At 45.5% G+C, this 19,420-nt stretch overlaps 1 long non-coding RNA gene across 2 annotated transcripts in view; it reads left to right on the top strand.

Moving 5' to 3' along the window:
• Window positions 1-3,930: 3,930 nt before the first annotated feature.
• LOC103221836 (uncharacterized) overlaps window positions 3,931-19,420 on the top strand; it is a 39,075-nt gene continuing 23,585 nt past the window's right edge. The window contains exons 1-4 of one of the 2 annotated variants that reach the window (XR_012089090.1): window positions 3,931-4,017; window positions 5,738-5,926; window positions 12,228-12,493; window positions 17,358-17,459. This is a non-coding gene — a long non-coding RNA (uncharacterized lncRNA). Of the gene's footprint in view, window positions 4,018-5,303; window positions 5,927-12,227; window positions 12,494-17,357; window positions 17,460-19,420 lie in introns of those variants that run through there. The other variant, XR_005242880.2, reaches the window with a different exon arrangement.

Genomic DNA, 19,420 nt, shown 5'->3' with positions numbered 1-19,420 from the left:
GTATTCTGTTCAAAATTTAAAAAAAAAATTAGATGGTCATTTTGGTGCTTTCTCTTGACTACTCAGGAGACTGAGGCAGCAGAATCACTTGAGCCCAGGAGCTCAAGAAAGTGACCTGAGTTAGAACAGGACATTTGGACTTCTTCATTAAAATTGTATTTCAAATGTTGTAAAACTTCATAATCAGCATTTTATCCTTTTAGGAAGTGGAATCTGCTCAATTACAGAAAATATAAAAAATGCAGAGAAGCAGAAAGATGGTAAACACCTGTGTCCCCGCTGGGAGGCTCAGGATGAATCTTTGCCTGGCAGAGCCTCAAAGATGTCAATGAAAAGGGGCCCTGGAGCTGTGTTTTGCAGCCGCCCCCTGAGTTTCTACCCCTGGTTTCTGTGCATGTGGTGTCTGTGCGGGACGACTTAGTGTAGTCACACTGTATGAGTTATTTTGAATCTTGCTTTTTCAAACTTTATTATTATCAATAAGCAACTTTATATGTTATCACAAACTCTTCTTAAACAGTACTTTTCCTGGCTGTATACTATTTTCAAAAAATGATCTAGCTACTCTTCTTTTGCAAGTTCTTCTTCCTTATTGTAAATAGTATCTGATTAATATCCTTATACCTAAAGAGTCTTCTATATTTTGGATTTCATTGTAGAATTATAGATTTCTCAAATATGTCAATATTTAGTCAAAGTGCATGAACTTTTTTTTTGTTTTGCTTTTGAGACGGAGTCTCACTCTGTCACTGAGGCTGGAGTGCAGTGGCACAATTTCGGCTCACTGCAACCTCCACCTCCCAGCGTCAAGTCATTCTTGTGTCTCAGCCTCCCGAGTAGCTAGGATTACTGGCATGCACCACCACACTTGTCTAATTTTTGTATTTTTAGAAAAGATGGGGTTTCGCCATATTGGTCAGGCTGGTCTCGAACTCCTGACCTCAGGTGATGCACCCACCTCAGACACACATGTTATAAAATTGCTTCTCAAAAGCAGCATACCAATTATCTTCACCATCATTCACCCCTTATTTGTCAAGTCCCTCCTCTGTACTGGGATGTTCTAGATGCTGGGGGTGCAAGTGGTGACTGGACAAGGTCCTGGCCTCAAAGAATATGTTTCAGTGGTACAGATGACAACTTTCAAATTTATTCTAACATCAGTGATAATTGTTTTGGAGAAAATATACCTGGGGTAGAAGATTGGTGGTGGTGAGGATGGCAGGAGATATATTTTGTTGGATAAGAGGTTCCTGAGAACTTGACTAAGGGACATTTGAGCAGAGAACTGAATGGCATGAGGAGTGAGCCATGTGGATCCCTGGGGAGCAGGTGCCTGTGGGAGTCCCAGCAGAAGCTGATGGCAGAGACAGGATGGAGCAGTGACAAGAGACTGGTGCGAGTGGAGATGAGTGAGCTGGGCTGAGGCTGGTGGGATGAGGCCACAATGGCCAGACAGGGCCTGTGATGAGGGGCTGATAGGAAATGGTGAGAGGAAGGGAAGAGGCTGGAGCGTCTCTGGGACGTGGTATTGAGGATGCACTCTAATTCCCATTTGAAAAGTTCACTCTGCCTGTTGTGTGGGTGATGGACAGCTGCGTGAGAGGCAGCAGGCAGCCCAGCTGGAAGGCCCCTCTGGTTTACTATCCTACAGAGGGTGGCTCTGGCGAGGAGGCAGTAGAGGAGTGAGAAGTGATTGGATTTGGGGTTAATACATTTTTCAGATGGTCTTAGCAGTTATTTAATAGAGAACCACACATTTATTTACCGAACTTCATTCCACAGTTGATTCCAGACGGCTTACTGCAACAACCAAATAATAAATATACATGTGTTATTTAAAAACCAACAGCTAGGAAAATGTAGACTTAAAATATTAAGGCTGGGGTAAAGCTAGAACACTACTAGGCAAGAAGGAACCTCTGAAACATTTGCCGAAATTGACTTTACTGTTTACCTAGCCATGGATTTGTTGGCTCACAATTTTATTGCATCAGGGAGCCACAGAGAGGGGTGACAGTGCAGGTCACCTGGCCCTTGTTTTTTACACTTAAAGTCAGAGCAAATTATGTAACTGCAGTTTGTTCAAAAATGAAGACAACACCTAAAAAGTCAGAAAGTGAATGTACAAACCCCAGGGGTCTAAGGAGAGTCTGCATTTCTCCCCCAAAATGTCCTCACCCTGCGCTATTGAATGAAGAGGGTGCTTTCCACAGGCCCTAAGATGCAGGGGCAATTGGACTGCAGCCCTAGCTAGAGATGTCCTTTACACCTGCAGTTTCCTTATGCCTGGCAGCCAACTTCAGTGATCTCACCTGAGCTAAAAATTTGTTGTTTTGATATTGGTTCTATGTGAGCCTTTGTGTAGGCTTAAATCTGTGACATGGAAATTTTGCTATAATAGTTTTTCTTTGATGGAATTTGACATGCACCATGGCTCTGGCTTCCCTGTTGGTCCCCGGAGAGAATTTAGTGTCCTGCACTTTTTTTTCAAGATCCTTGTGTGTAAGAGGGATCAGGAGACTTGGAGTCAGGGAACCCTCCTCTCTCACCCTCCTCTCTAATGCTTTCCAGTGAGGAGGCCTTTCCTCTCTGCACATCTGATTAATATAATTGTCCCAACTCCTGAACAAAAAGCACAGGTGCACATAACACTGACTACTGCATGCAGTGCCAAGGTGGGGAGGTTTCCTGGATGCCAGGTTTAGCACTTTGACTCCCATTCACACACACACACACGTGTACACACACTCACACACAGATATACATGCTAACTCATACACACAGGCACATACAGTTGCACACACATTCGCACACATAGACTCATTCACACACACGGGCACACACGCACAGACACACACTCACACACACACACACAGCCTGAAGGAGCATTGTGGGACAGGCTGACTTCAGGGGCGGAGTAACAGGAGTGTCTCAGGTCCCTCTCGGTGGCCTTTGTCTCTTTTTCCTGGAGGTGGAGGAGTCTGTACTCCATGAGGGGACGTCCTCTGAAGAAGGGGGAGATACTCAGGAGCGGGGTCCAGAGATGGACAGGGATGGGGAAGTGGAGACAAAGCGGAGGGGGAGGGGCAAGAAGAGAGCACGCGAGGAATGGGGAGGGGGAGGACCTTCTAGCGGTGAGAAATATCACACGCAGAATTTGGTTCTTGGTTTTTGTGTTTTATTAAGATGGATTTAGTAAACCAGCCGGAATGCGAGATACGGAGTCTACATTGCAAAGGACAAGTCTTCGTCTCCTCCTAGTTTGAATTCATCAGTAATAGCTGGGAGAAGGGTGCCAGAAGCCTTGTGTGGGGCTCGCAACGCCCCTTTGCAGTGACCCCATTCTCTGCACCCCACGGATCTCTCCTTCAGGGACCATGTTGGTCCCTCCTTCCAACTGGAAGGAAAGGAAGGAGAAGTCTGAAGGCTTCGGATCCTTCCTAGCGCGCCTTTTTTCTCCGCCATTTATTCCCAGAGTGTCCTTGCCTCCACTCCGCTACCCCAACCTCGCTAAGACAAAGCACATCCTGCGCGCTCGGGTCAGAAATCCTCCTTTGGCCTCTGACTCACTGGTGTCATTTCACTGTGTACTGTCCTTCCAGCCATTGTCACTGGGTGAAGCCCCAGAGAGCTTGGAGCCCAAGAGAGCTGGATTCTTAGAGCGTCGCTGTCCGCACAAACATTCTTGAGATTTCTTCAGATCCCAAAGTCAGCCTGAGCTTTTAGACTTGCTTGGAAAGGCTTTGGCCCTTGGAAAAAGGAAATCAACACTCCAGGAACAAGATTTTCCTCGACTTTGTCTCAACCCAAAGACACTATAGCAGCGCAGTTTTCAAACGTGCTTTGAAAATAAATGGGACAGTCAGCGTGTCCCCACTGGATTTTGCGTTTCCCTTATTACAGCCCGGCCCTTTTGTAAAATGGTTACACATCTCTCTACTGCACTGAAAACAGCTCTATCAAAGATACTTTGAGAAAGATTCAATGACATGAAAATATGAAGTCCCCTTAAAAGTGAGTTTCTGGAGTTGGGTTTTAATTAACACTTTGGTTTTTAAAATCCTGTAACTATTTGGGTGTCCGACTTACCTTTATAATATTTTCAAACAAATATTTTTCTTAACCACCATACAAATCCAAGTTTATTATTTTTATTTTAAAATTTTCTTTGTTTATTTTTGAGACAAGGTCTCTTTCTGTCATCCAGGCTAGAGTATAGTGGTCAGATCCTAGCTCACTGCAGCCTCGAACTCCTGGGCTCAAGGTATCCTTCAGCTTCCAGAGCTGATTACATGCCTGAGCCATCGTGCCTGGCTAAAATCCAAGTTTATACTGTAATATAAAATTTCAACATTTCAGAGAAAGTAAAAGTCACAAAGTTATCCCAGTCCCTGGGTTCCCTGTCAAAATTTTGGTGAGTAATCCTCCGGGTTTTCCCTACTTAAAATATATATTATGTAAGTGGCATTACTGGTATTATAATTCCATACATCCTTATCCTTTTAAAAGTGGGTAAAAATAGGCTGGGCACAGATCTTCTCACTTAAAAGTTCATCTTCCTCTTTTTAACGACTGCATGGAATTTTATCGCATGGCTGTTCTTTACGGGACTATGGAAATGTTATTAATCTTCATTGTGGCAGTGGATATGTGGGTGTGTAAAACAGCCAAAGAGTAAAACTCAATGAGCTGTACATTTCAAATAGATACATTTATTGCATGCAAAGTATGCCCCAATAACGGTTTTAAAATATTATCCTATTTGAGATTTGTCCTTTGATTTTGTAAAACAAAACGAAACCCTTGTTCTTGTACCCAAGAGACACACCCTGGCACATCTGGAGGTAGAAGCTCATGTTCTCTGTGACTTGACCTCGCAGCTTCTGAAATAAGAATAATAAGCCGTATATTTACAGATTCACAGAGGGAGAAAAAATGCTATGGCTAAAATGTTCATAACAAAACTAGAAAAAGGGCAAAAATAAAACTTAGAAATAATAAAACTACATCTTTTAAATATTATTCTCACCTTCACCTTTTCCCTCCCCTTTTCTCCCTCTCCCTTTCTTTCTTCAACACTCACCCCATCTTTCTCCATTCTCTGCTCTTGACCCCCGCTGTATTCCAGCCTCACACAACACCAACACACTTCACCGCGTCTGCCTGGGGAAGGTCAGGGAAGGGACACGAGGCGGCGCTGTCACCGTATTCTGTGAGCCGCAGCGCCCTGGGCACCGCTGACCTTGTATCATTTCAGCGAACGTCGCTGTAGTCTTTGATGGGGCCATACTCGGGGTGTAAATTAGAATCCTCACTGAAGTGGCGGGACCCTGGGAGGCTTTTTCCTGGCCTCTTAGTTGTGAGTTTTCCTGCGGGCGGCAGAGCCCGTTTCCATCAGAACCGCCCAGAGGCGGGCGCTGCCTTCCGGGGGTGGCGGAGCAGCTGGAAGCGTTTATGGATGCTAGAGTCCATGGGCGGCCCGTGGAAGGGGCTGAAGCTCATTTTCCTACTCACCTGGCTCCAAATCCTCCGCGGTGCTGTTTCAAGAGAGTCAGATTCCAAATCGCGCTCCAGCCGGTACTCGGAATTCCTGCCCCGCGGGTCTGCATTTCACTGCGGCAGGTGTGAGTGACCCGCAGCTGGAGACCAGAAGCCTGAAGGCAGCTCCGCCCTCCCCAGCCCACAGAGCCGTTATTCAGTTTCTATATCAGTAAACACATTTCATTTTCCGTAGACCAGGGCGGGGTGACGGGTGATGCCAGTCCTCTCAGTGAACTCTGGGCCGCAGGCTTGAAAACGCATGCGGGCGCCCAGCGCAGCCCTGCCCTGAGTCAGCAAGCGACCGCGCTGGGCAGTTTCTCTTTCTTTTCCGGAGCCAGCAGTGGCGCCTAAAGTCTACGAGGAGAAAATCGCCTGTGTGCTGGTAAGTCCAGGGATCTAAGGCGAGTGCTGAGGGAGAAAACGTAGCTGATGGGCCTGAAAAGAAGGGGCTGGAGGTTGGGTAGAGGGGAAGGGCTTTGGACAGAAAAGACTGGGAGGTTTGGCTGGGGAGGGCAGCCAGACCTAGACCCTGGGGAGCGACTCATCCAAAGTCCAAGATCATCACGGCCTCCCCTACCCCAGAAAGGGAGGGACAGACTTGATGTCGCGATCACCTCTAAACGTGTTGGAACAAACTTTGCATATTATTATTATTATTGTCATTGAAGTATTAGAAGTCTTTTTGGGGGTTAGCTGAATGAGACCCTTTGCTGAAACTGGCACAGGGAGAAAAAGTCCTCGAGAGAGGGTAGACACTGTGGAGGGAAGGGCTTGGGACAAGTGTCAGGAGAGCTTGGTCTGTCTCCCTCTCTACCCTCACTACCCTTGTGATCTTTAGCAGTGTAAATAATCCCTCTAAGGTGGGGACAGGACCCCAGTCCCTGCTGTGCTCAATAAATAATTATGATTGAAATAAATAGTCAGTGAATGTGGATGGGAAAACTAAGTAGTTGTTAAAACTCTGTGATGTGTGACATTTTCATCTACAGAAAAGTGCAGGCTAGGGGTCTCAGGGAATGGTTAGTAATCATAGGTATAGTTCCGCTTAAAAAAATAATGTTCGTAAGGCTGACGAAGATGGAAGGGACACAGTTCCTGATCATGGATGGTTCACTGTCTAATGGGGGTTGATACCAGATGGTAAATGACAGCTGGGCGTGGTGGCACTCGCCTGTAGTCCCAACTACTCAGGAGGCTGAGGTGGCAGGATTGCTCCAGCCCAGGCATTGGAGGCTGATGTGAGCTGTCATCACGCCACTGCACTCCAACTGGGTGACAGAGTGAGATCCCCCAGCTCATTCTAAAAAAAAAAAAAAAAAAAAAAAAAAAAATGGCAGGCTGAGTTGGTCCCATCAGGGATGTTCAAACCATGGACTAGAATAGTGGTTCTAAAACTTGACTACACATTGGAACCACCCAGGGAGCTTTAAAAGATGCTAAGGCTTAGGTCTAACCTAGGCTTACTGATTCCATTGGTTTGGGCTGTGGCCTGGGACCGTGGATATTAAAACCTCTCCAGGTGGTTCTGTGAAGACAGGTTTGAGGACTCCTGGCTAGATGCTCTGAACACAAAGAAATGTGTGTTTGGGAGGAGGTAGTTCTCTCAATTGAAAGAGGCTTTCTGGACAGCGTTATTATTAGTGGGATACAATTCATGTGCCTCATAATTTACCAGTTTCAAGTGTACAGTTCAGTGGCTTTTAGCATAATCAGGTGGTTGTGCCATAGTCGCCATTATCTAATTGGGAAAACGTTTAACTTTTTTTTTTTTTTTTTTTTTTTAAGCCGTAGGAGTAGAGAAGGAACAAAGAAATCTATAATTGGTTGTGAACTTTCTATTTAGCATGTGGCCCCGCCCTCCCTGCTTATGATTGGTCCTAGGATCCAGGCGTCCATTTTCATTGGGTGAGTAGTCGCTGGGGTGGGGCTAGGTTACTGATGAAATTTCGCCAGGGCCTTCTTCCTCCACATCCCTGCTGAGTCCCCGCTTCTTTTTTTTTTTTTTTTTTTTTGAGATGGAGTCTCGCTCTGTGCCCAGGCTGGAGTGCAGTGGTGCGATCTCAGCTCACTGCAAGTTCCGCCTCCCAGGTTCACACCATTCTCCTGCCTCAGCCTCCTGAGTAGCTGGGACTGCAGGTACTCGCCACCACACCCCGTTAATTTTTTTGTATTTTCGGTAGAGACGGGGTTTCACCGTGTTGGCTAGGATGGTCTCAATCTCCTGACCTTGTGATCCGCCCGTCTCGGCCTCCCAAAGTGCTGGGATTACAGGCGTGAACCACCGCGCCTGGTCGAGTCCCCGCTTCTTGAGCCATTGTTAGGTTGGCAAAGTTGAGACGACGGAGCTGGGACCCGTCCTGCTATTCCTGGCAACACAGTGCCGGCACTGTAAGAACAGCTGAGCAGCCGCCACAGGTCCCACCCAGCCGGGCAACCCCTCTTTTTATTATTTGCTGACCCCGTAGTCATTTGAGTTTATGATCCTCGTTCTGATTTTCCTTATGTATCCCCCCTGCTTTGCTGCAGCCTTACTGAGGGCTAGCTTCTAAGAGTGACATTTCCATTTTAAAATTCCTGACCTCAGTACTTGTTAAAGGTGTACTCACAAATCTAATTATTCCCTGTCCCATGGGGACTTTTCTAAGCGGGTACATGTTAGACACCTGCTGTTCAGAAGGAATAGGGAAATTCTTAATGTCCTTCTTACATTGTTCCAATACTTTCTTTAAGTTTGTACAAGGATTTAAGGGAGCATTGGATTTAGCTCCTTCATGACTTCCAGATTTCTTTTCCTCCGACCTTCCTGTCCCTGATCTCCTTGTCCTCTGCTTTGTGAGATGTATGGGCCAGGGAGCAAGTGTTACGGGATCCCAGGTCTTTTCACTGAGTGAGGGCTCTTTACTAGGCCCTCCTCGCTAGTTCCCTAGGGGGAACATGGGGGTTAATTCACTAATCCAACAAACAGCGTAACGCTTCTCCTCTTGTGAGGACGGGGTTGTATCATTCACACAGAGAATTAAAGCTGGCATACCCAATCCTTATTTGAGCTAAACTTAGGCTCAAAGACCAAAGGCTGACTGATGGGCTCTTTAGGCCAGATAAAACAGCAATACTTTATTATTTTTTGTTTTTCATTATTCCTGGTTCGGGGGTTATGCCCCCAAGCCTGTAACATCATCCTCAGTGGACTATCCAGGGGGATGCTGGAGGGGGCCTCCTTCCTTTGTTCCCTAGGCCTAGAATTTTTGCTTCCCATTTTCAACTGCTCCCTGTGTCTTAGTTTCCCTGTGTACTCAACCCCCCTTACTGGAGGTCTCTTCGTACCCTGCAAATCAACTGCTTTTTTAGTCTTCGGCTGTTTCCCTCACGGGAGAATAGAACGGTGGTTTAGGACTCTGCCCTCGCTTCATATCTAGGATGTCTCAGTCACACACACTCAAACTCCGAAAATGTCCAACCTCCAAGACAGTGCGCATAGTCCAGTCTTCCTACCCGGGCTCATGCATGAGGTTGCCTGATTGTCGCAGTGCCTGCTTCCCCCCCTCACCCGTGTCACTTTCATTGTCTCCTGAATAACAGTTTCAAGTTTGTCTATGGCTTCTATGGGAACCCGGGACATCCGGACAGAATGGACCACATGTGTCAAGTGGTACACATATCCCCTTTCAGCCAGAGTCTCACTTCACACAAGCACAGAGAATCCCATACAGGCCACTAGATTTTGAGAAACAAACTCACTCATCCAAACCCAAAATATGGACTCAGAGACCCAGAGAACAGCAAAAGTGAGACTTTTAGTGACAGTTTTGCAATATCGGGTGTCTGGAATGCAGGCACCCCAGGGACGGTTTCAACAGTGAATTCCCTAGTGCTCAAGTCCCTCTCCCAGTTCCTCATTAGCTGCATACTATGGGGTTACGATCTTCCTGGACATCATAAATTGGTACTCTGATTAAGACTTTGAGTATGTTCTTTACGTCTTTTTGCTGCATTTTGTTGCAGCCCATAACACATTGCGATTGTCTCAGGACTCTTTAAACATTTGACTTACGGCCCTAACGGCTGCACCTAGTTGATAAGAAAGGGTACAATTATCTACGCTGCAAGCTAGCCTAAACTAAATTTTTGGTGAGGTGGGGAGGGGGTTGTTGAGGTGGGGACCCCAACCGATAGGCACCTGGCTGGTGCAGGAAAGGGAAAGCAAGAAGGAGAGGGGGTGGTGGCTTAGTGCATTTTGCTTCTTTATCTCTTTATGACCATGTACCCTGCTTAAACCTATACGGAGGCACATAGAATTGAACATGAACCACCACATGCAGGCTATTTTTTATACCCTTAAGTCCTTCCCAAGCCAGGGCTGAGCCAAGACAATCCACTGTCCAGCTGTGGCCTCCTCCTGCTGCAGGTGAGGGGTGGGCAGTAGGGAGGGCCGTGGCACCTGCTCTGTCCCCATCCTGCTCTCTCTGTCTCTCAGGCTGACCAGGGCGCATCCAGGTGGGTGAGTTGGGAATCGCTTGCTGATTGCTGAGGGCCTGGATAATCACGATCTCACAGGGAGCAAACAGTAAAGGCGGCTGTGATCTGGTGAGGGGTTAGAAACTGGAGAGAAATTGAGGACAGGCAGAGCCTCTAGTCCCTCCCTCTCTGCATCCCTCACCCATGTTTCTCCAGCCATCAGAAGGACACCAAGAAAAAGACCCAAGAGGCTGACGGAGGGCCCCTGCATGCGCAGTTCCCTTTGTGGCCTCCCTTGGACCAGGGAGGGTCCTGAGTGCACACGGCCGTCCTCTTCCACTTGGCAGCTCCCCATGCGCCTCATCCGAGACCTCTCTCTCAGGGGTGTTGTGTCCTCTGGGGCACTTGAGGCCGTGCTTTTTCCAGATTCCCACCATGTGGCCCCTGCCTCCCTGTGTTTTCTTGCAAATGATATGGACAAGGTGATAAGCGTATGTCCCCGGGCTATTTGGGGATTGCGGACCAGTCCCCTGCCAGGGCAGCTGTGGTCTCTGTTTTCATCCTATGTCCAGGAGGTTGTTAGTTTTTCCAGCCCGCGAGGGTCATAGTCCCCAGGGGCTGTGTTTTTTGGGCTTTGTTCTGTGTTCTGTGGCCTCACCTTGCCTTTTCTGAGCAAATTTTTTTCTTCTTAATGTAATCATTGCCTGGTAAGTTTAAATTAAGAGAGAATAATTTCCCCCATAGTCAGGTTGTTTGAGGGGTAAGGAAAAGAGAAAGTAGAAATTTTTGTTTCTGCAAAGACAGAGGCAGTGCAGGGGACAGGGAGAGGCTGGGGTGTCCAGGAAACCCGAGTGTTTCTGCCATTTCCCCATTTCTGTGTGCCTGGCCAGTGGGGTGGTGTTGTCTCATTCTTGAACCTAATGGCACTGTTAGTCAGTCCCTCAGGCCTGGGCAGATGGGATGGTTCGTCCCCTGCCCTGCAGCAAGAGGGCCCCGTCGAGGAGGCACTCACAGCACGGGGAGTGCAGGTCTGTGGTTGCTCCTGCTCTCACCTGTGGAGTCTCCCGTTGAGGGATTGTCAGCTTTGGTTCCCCGTAGGCAGGAATGGTTTCCTCGTAGATCACTGGGACATTGGCCAGAAAAAGGGTATGAAAATCATATGTCAATTTCTCAAAATTCCTGCTTTAAATGTTGATATCCATCAACATAATTTCAGTTGGGACCGATACTGATGTAAAGCATGTTGAATGGAACAGGAACTCAAATTTAGAGCTTCCTTTCTCTGAGGGTCCATGTGGGAGATGATGGCTGTGGCAGTGGCAGTCCCCAGGTGCAGAGGGTGGGTGGAGACAGCCTCAGGCTGAGGGGTCTGAAGAAACCCCCTACTCCACAAGGAAAAGGAGAAGATCCCCTGTGGGCTTCAATGGCAGTGGCCTGGGTGGAATCCCTGCTAGGAACGTGGCAGGAAGGTCCTGCAGCCCCAGCAAGCGGCAATCTTGGGGTGGAACCGCATTTCCAGGGTAAGCGGACAGGCAGGAGCAAGCACAGCCCACATGCAGGTTATGGGGAGGGGAAACTGGGCCTCCTTGAGCAAGGGAATCACCAGCATCACGTCAGGTGCAGACTCCATGGCAGCCACATATTTCCATACTGGGCCTGTGAGCCCCAGGGCTTCCTGATGGGGTCTCCAGTTAGGAGTTGTCTGCTTAGAGCTGGGAGGAGAGAAACAGTGAGCCACCTCTGGATTGCAGAACCCACAATGTTCAGGATCTGCCCTGGTGTGCAGGTGCCTCCGTAGATGAAGAGGGCCTGGGGACTGAGTGGGGAGAAGGACTATGTGTGTAACCCAGCCCAGGACTGGAGGACATGGAGATAGGGCCAGGGCCTCTCTTTGGGGGCCTCCCACTGTGTCAGGGCTGGTCAGGTGTGAGAGGCAGGGCGGGCACTGAGTTTCCTCCTGGGTCTTGTTCCTGAGTCCTGGGGTCCTTTCACTCCCTGCGCGATGGGCGCTGGGCACAGGGCAGGTGCTGATGCTGATGGAGTCACGGGAGGGCACTGGCAGGGGCTGGGAAAAGTGCCATGGAAGGGAGAAAAAAGTGGGGACGTCGTCTTCCCTCAGAGAAAGGGTGAATCTGATTTTGGAGTGACTGAGGAGGGAGAAGTCTTCAGGGAATAAAAGCAGCGCCCTGCACCCAGTGGAACATTTACTGTTTCCCTCTTTTCTCCAGAGCATGGGAACCTACAAGGCCCGGATCAACACCTGGTTGGGACAGGAGACCACCAGGGCAGTGCACAGCAGGGATTTCAGTCTCCCGTGTCATCTCCTGGTTCCACTGGTGCCACTGAGGGCAGCTAGACTCTGCAGCCAGGCGGCCTGGATTCAACTCCCTACCTGGGTCTCACCAGCATTTTCCCTCTTGGTGCCTCAGTTTCCTCATCTATGAAATAGGGAAACTAACAGCATTTATTTATTGTGGTTGGATGAATGAAAAGGGTTAGTATATATGAAGTGTTTGCAGCTGTGCCATATTATTTTTGTTATTTTATTATATTTTGATATATTACATATGCTGTAATTGCATTATTATAGGTGACTTTTATGAGTGAGTGTCCTGGTGATGGCTCTTCCTGGGGAACCCAGGACCAGCTTCCCTGGCACCTTGAGGTCCTATCACCCCCGTTACACTCTCATGCATTACCCCATTCTACTCTGTCTTCATATTTTATGCTATTGATATTTAGTTCTTAAACAGACATTTCTGGTCTGTGTTTTAATTCAAGTGTCTGGGAAGGGATAGAGTGTGAGGTTCAGGAGAGAAGGAGAGGTCTGTCTTGATGCCTTGACACAGCACAAAGAAATCTCCCCTCCTCCCCCGCATCGCTCTGTCAGTTCTCAGTGAGGGACAGATTCACAGCAACTTATACAATTATAAGTTGGAAGAATGAGGGAAAGAGAGAGAGAGAGAGAGAGAGAGAGAGAGAGAGAGAGAGAGAGAGAGAGAGAGAGAGAGAGAGAGAGAGAGAAAGCTGAACTGGAATAGGTTAGGGGTTGTGTCCCACTAGGAACCATAATTGATCTTTGCCATTTTGAAAGTGTGTCCCCTGAGCTGCCTTCATAGAGTCCTGGAGGGAAACCTGTTTTCACACAAATACCAAGATGCCATCTGCCTGTTTCATTATGTTGACTTTTCCATTAATGCTGCAAATGCCAAGGTAGGTAACACACCCAGCACCTTAGCAGAACCAAGGCAGTGGCTCCAAACTGCATTCCCACTTAAGAATCTTTTTGATGGAGAAGGAAAAAAATTTATGTTCATTAAATTTTAATCCTTGAGTATATGTCTTTAATATTTTTGTGAGAAAATGGGAAATATGCATAAAACATTTACTGCACAGAGAAGCAGGATGGTAGCCTTGAGAAAGGGCACTTGTGTGACTCAGTTATGAGTTCAACCAGCAGATCTCATTCACCCACAGAAAGACAATGATATTATTTCCAGTTTGGGGGTATTATGAATAAAGCTGCAAGAGTATTTGTGTACAGGTATTTTGTGAATACAAAGTTTTCCCTTGTTTGAAATAAGTGCCTAGTAGGGCAATTGCTAGTCATAAGGTAAACTGCATGTTCAGTTTGAAGAAAACTGCAATATCCATTTCCAGAGTGGCTGTCCCATTTTAAAATACATTATAAAATACATTACCAGCAATATAAGAGTGACCCAGTTTTTCTGCATCCTTGCCAGCATCTGTTGCTACCTTTATTTTGTATTTCAGCCATTCCTATCATTGTGGATTTAATTTGTGTTCTCTTACTGGATAATTATGTTGAGCGTCTATTCCTCTGCTTGTTAGCCCGGTGTTTATCCTCTTTAGTGAAACGTCTGATTGTGTCTTGCTCATTGCCTATTGTGTATTTGGATTTCATTTTTACTGTCGAGTTTTAAAATTTCTCCATATATTCTGAATATAGTCTTTACAGAATATGTTGTCTGTAAATATCTTCTCTCGTTCTGTAGCTTGTCTTTTTAGCTCTTCACAGGTCTCTCACAGAGCAACAGTTTTTAGTTTTGATAAGATCCAATTTGTTAATTTTTTCTTTGATGGGTCATGCTTTTGGTGTTATGTCTAAGGACTATTTGTCCAGTCTTAGTTCTGATGATTTTTTCTTAAAAGATTTGCAATTTTAAATTTTAAATGTATTTATTATTTATTTTTAAAAAAAATTTTGCCTAGGCTGGCCTTGAACTCCTGGGCTCAAGGGATCTTCCCACCTCAGCCTCCTGAGTAGTTGAGAATACAGACCTGTGACACCACACCTGGTTCAATGTTTCTCATTTTGATTCTGTGTTTTACATTAAAGCTTGTGATTCATTTTGAGTTATTTTTTGTATAAAGTGTGAGGTTTGGGCTGAGGTTATTTTATTCCACTGTGTTTGTCCAGCTGCTCCAGTACCATTGATGGGAAAGCGCTCCTTCCTTCATTGAATTGCTTTTGTGCTTTTGTAAAAGTCAGTTGAGCATATTTGTGTGTTTTGCTCATTTTTAGTTGAGTTGCTTGTCTTCTTACATTGAATTTAATAACTTGTCACATATTCTGGATACAAGTTCTTCATCACAATTGTAATTTGTGATAAATTGTGAAATATTTTCTTCTAGTCTGTGGCTTGTCTTCTCATTTTCTCAATAATGTGTTTTGGAGCACTAAAGTTTTCATTTTTTTTTTTTTTTTTTTTTTTTTTTTGAGGCAGAGTCTCACTCTATCACCCAGGCTGGAGTGCAGTGGCGCAATCTTGACTTGTTGCAAGCTCCACCTCCCAGGTTCACGCCATTCTCCTGCCTCAGCCTCCTGAGTAGCTGGGACTACAAGTGCCCGCCACCACACCAGGCTAATTTTTTGTATTTTTTAGTAGAGACGGGACTTCACCATGTTAGCCAGGATGGTCTCGATCTCCTAACCTCATGACCCACCTGCCCTGGCCTCCCAAAGTGCTGGGATTACAGGTGTGAGCCACTGGGCCAGGCCTAAAGTTTTAACTAAGCCCAACTTCTCTTTCTCTCTCTCTCTTTTTTTTTTTTTCATTTGTAGATCATGCTTTTGGTATTTTATCTAAGAATCTTTTGCCTAACTACCCAAAGTCACAAAAATTTTCTCCTGTATTTTCTTTGAGAAATTTTATAGTTTTAAGTCATAAATGTTAGCTCTTTAGGGCTATAATTTGTTTGAGCTGATATTTTATATAGTAAGTGTCACATTGTATTACCTATGCAACTTCATTGAAAATCAATTAAAAAAATGTAAAAATATCTTTCTAGATTCTCACTTCTGTTCATTGATCTCTATGTCTCTCAGTTTCACACTGTCTGGATTATTGTAGTTTTCTATGACATTTCATTTTTTTTTTTTTTTCCAAATTTGTGTTGACTCTTCTTCATCCTCTGCATTTTCACATACATTTCTAGGATTATTTTGCCAATTTTCTATAAAATTTCTGCTGGGATTTTGATAGAGATTGTGTTGAAACCATAGATCTATTGTGGGAGAATTGCCATCTTAACAATATTATTGAGCTTTCCAACCGCATCTCTCCATTTATTTAGACCTTTAATTTCTCTCAGTAATGTTTTGTACTTCTCAGCGAACAAACACTGCTCTCTTCCTAAATTTATTCCCATTTTGCTCTGTTTGTAACTACTGTGATAGGAAAGTTGAGGTTGTCATTGCTTGTATAGAGAAATGAGTTCATAATTAATTTTTATATTGATTTTATATCCTATGGGTACTTCTGGAAATGTGCTAGTGCTAGCAGACTTTTACCCGCTTGTGAATTCTACAGACAAGGTCATGTTATCTGTGAATAGAGTTTTATGTTTTCCTTTTTACCTGGATGACTGGATGACTTTAATTTTTCATTTTTTGCCTTATTGCACTGACTACAATCTCCAGTACAATGTTAAATAGAAGTGGTGGGATTGGACATCTTTGCACTGATCCCCATCTTAGAAGAAAAGCATTCAGTCTTTCTTCATTAAGCATGATTTTAGCTGTGGGTTTTTTATAGATTCCCTTTATCAGAGTGAGGAAGGTCCCTTCCATTCCTGTTTTGTTGAAACTTAAGAACACGAGTGCTGTTAACATTTTTGTCAGCTGTTTCTTCTGCACCTTTTGACATAATTATGTCTTTTATTACATTAATATGGTACATTCCATTAGTTGATTTCCAGTTGTTAATCCAACCTTATATTCCTGGGATGAATCTCATTGGTCATGGAGTGTAATCCTTTTTTACGTGGCGTTGTATTTGTCTGCCTATGTTTGTTAAGGATGTTTTCATTTATGTTTATTGGTGATACTGGTCTCTGGTATTATTTTCTTGTGAGTCTTGCTCTGACTTTTATATTAGCAATGCCAGTTCTGTAAATGAGCTGGAAACTCTTGACTACTCTCTTCTCGTCTGAAAGAGCTTTTGGGCACTGCCACTGCCTGGGGTATAACAAAAACAGGACCTGGTCAGAGCCCACAGGAGATGTGGTTACAGGAGGAACTGTGGGCTGGGTGAGCTCCCACATATGCTCCCGACCACAATATCCCAAGGATCTCAGGGATCAGCCTCCTTCATACTTACTTGCAGACTGAGAGTAGCTCCCTCCTTTTCTGTCTGTGGGAAGAAAATGTCCTGTAAGAGACCAGAAAGGAGGCAGCGCCATGAGGTCCTAGAGGAACCTCCTAGTCTTGGAACTTAGAGAAGTTTCCAGAAATGTGTGACTGTAGACTTTGGGCAGGATGAGGAAACACGAAGAAAGCAGGTGTGGGTCCTGGACCAACTGCCCTCCTAAGATCTGTCCTCCACTACGACCTTCCTCCATGACCTGTGACTGCTGGGATCAGGTTCCCATCACCACAATCATCAAGGTGATAAATCTGTCCTTCATTGTCACAGGTGCTTTACAAAAGAGTAGGTGCTGGCACACAGGGCCCAGGCTGGGTCGGCCCATGAGTGTGGATGGTGCTTCCCAGTAACCAGGCAGGGCACATTTCTATCTGGGGCTTGAAACTCCCAGTGGGACAAGAAATCTCAGACTTATATAAGGTATTAAAGGCCAACTGCAAAGAACACCCTGCGAGGCTCTGTAGACGGATGAATTAAAATCTATAAAACAATGTGTTTAAACCTCAGAATTCCGCAGCTTTTGAATTCTTCCCTCTGCTCCTTTTCCTCACCTCCTGCTTCTCCAGCCCTTCCCTCCGTCACTTTCATCCCTCAGGCCCTCCTCTCCCCTTAGTTATCACCACACTGTCACTCCTGAACTGTGGCTCTAGCACTGACCAATTACCTGCTACGTGACTCTTCTCTTCACAGTGGTCCTGATACTGTGAGTCAGCATGTGCAGCGTGTGTCATTCCTTCACCTAAAACACTCCAGTGGCTCCGTGTTGGTCTTGTGAGGCTTCTAGGTTGTCAGGTACGTGAACATACGAGGGCACACCTGGTTCATCGTAGGGACTAAATTAATTTTGTTAACTGACTGAATGAAATATGAGTGTATTAAATTGCATCACAGAAAATTATAAAATGTAAAACACTGAAAAAATTTAAAAATATTTTATTTTATGAAACTAGTGTGCATATGAATTCATCAACTCATTCCATGAGTCTGCTGAGCCTGTGTATGAATTCTGTAAGACTGGGTAACAAGTTATCACAAACATTGGCTTTAAATAACACCCATTTATTGTATTCATTGATTTATTTTTAAAGACAGAGTCTCCCTCTCTCATCCAGGGTGAAGTGCAGTCACATGATCATGGCTCACGGCAGCCTCAGACTTCTGGGCTCAAGGGACCCTCCTGCCTCAGTCTTCAGAGTAGCTAGGACTGCAGGCAAGTGCCATCATGCCCAGCTAATTAAAAAAAAACTTGTGGAGACCAGTGTCTCACTGTATTATCCTGGCTTGTCTCAAAGTCCTGGCTGCAAGTGATCCTCCTGTGTCAGCTCCTCAAATGTTAGGATACAGGCGTGCGCTACCATGCCTGGCCAAACAACACCCATTTATCTACTTATAGTTCCTTAGTCAGAAATGTGGGCATGATGTGGACAGAATCTCTATTCTGGGCTTCCCAAGCTGTGTTTTCATTTTGAATCCTCCTTCAGGCTCATACAGAGGTGGCAGAATGCAGTTTCTGGCAGTTGTAAGACTGAGGTCCCTGTTCCTTGCTGGCTGTCACTGTAGGGAACAGAGAGGGCTGTGCTCAATTCCTGGTGCCCAACAGCGTTCTTTCCCACACAGCCTCTTCATTTTCAAAGCCCACAGTGGAGAAAACCCCTCATGCTGAATCCCTCTCACCCTGTGAATCTCTATGCTCAGGAAGAACCCGGTCGTTTCAAGGGCTTACCTGATTAGGACAGTCCAGGCAGGATAAACCCAGCCTAAAGTCAACTAATTGAAGCGCTTAATTATATCTGCTAAATCCCTTCACAGCAGCACCTACATTTAGAGTTGGCTGAATCGCTGGAGGAAGGTGAATGACCAGGAGTTGGTTGTTGAGGCCATTGTAGAGTCTGCCTAGCAAGGGTTGGGTCTTCCTTTTGTGTTTTATTGGGACACAGTTGGAAATTGAAGTTGTAGTAAAGTGATCATTGTGAACAGTAATAAAATACATCCTCTTCAGCCACGGACATTCTCCTTACCTTTTAAAACTAAGTTACATGTTTAATGTCTTATAATTAATTTAGGCAAGGTGTGGTGGCTCATGCCTGCCATCATAGTACTGTGAAAGGCAGAGGAAGGCAGATTTGTTGACTCCAGAAGTTCAAGATGAGCCTGGGCAACATGGCGAAACCCCCATTTCTACAAAAAATTAGAAAATTAACCAGGTGTGGTGGTTTATGCCTGTGGTCCCTGCTATTCAGGAGGCTGAGGTCAAAGGATTCATTGAGCTCAGGAGGTCAATACTACAGTGCATGGTGATCATGCCACTGCCCTCCAGCCTGGGTGACAGAGTGAGACCCCGTCTCAGTAATAATAATAAATAAATAAATTTAGAGCAAATGCAAATTACCATGTAAGAATACATCCTGTCTTGTGAAAATGTATTAGTTATTTACTATTGCATAACAAATTATGTAAAACTTAGTGGCTCAAAACAGCAAATATTCATCATCTCCCGCAGTTTCCAATGGTCAGGAATCCAGGAGAGGTTTCCCTGAGTGCTTCTGGCTCAGGGCCTCTCACAAGGTTGCAGTCCAGTTGTCAGCCTAGGCCTGCATCATCGAAGGGCTTCACTGAGGAGTCGCATGAAACATGAATCAGTCACATGGCTGTTGGAAAAGGCCTAGTTCCTTGTTGTCTGGTCCCAGAAGTCTGCAGTTCTTAGCCACATGGACCTTCCTTCAGGGCTGCTTACAGCACAGCAGCTGGCTTCC

Source organism: Chlorocebus sabaeus, chromosome 17 (assembly GCF_047675955.1).
Source record: "Chlorocebus sabaeus isolate Y175 chromosome 17, mChlSab1.0.hap1, whole genome shotgun sequence".
NCBI lineage: Eukaryota > Metazoa > Chordata > Mammalia > Primates > Cercopithecidae > Chlorocebus > Chlorocebus sabaeus.
This window is presented reverse-complemented; position numbering and strand designations above follow the sequence as displayed.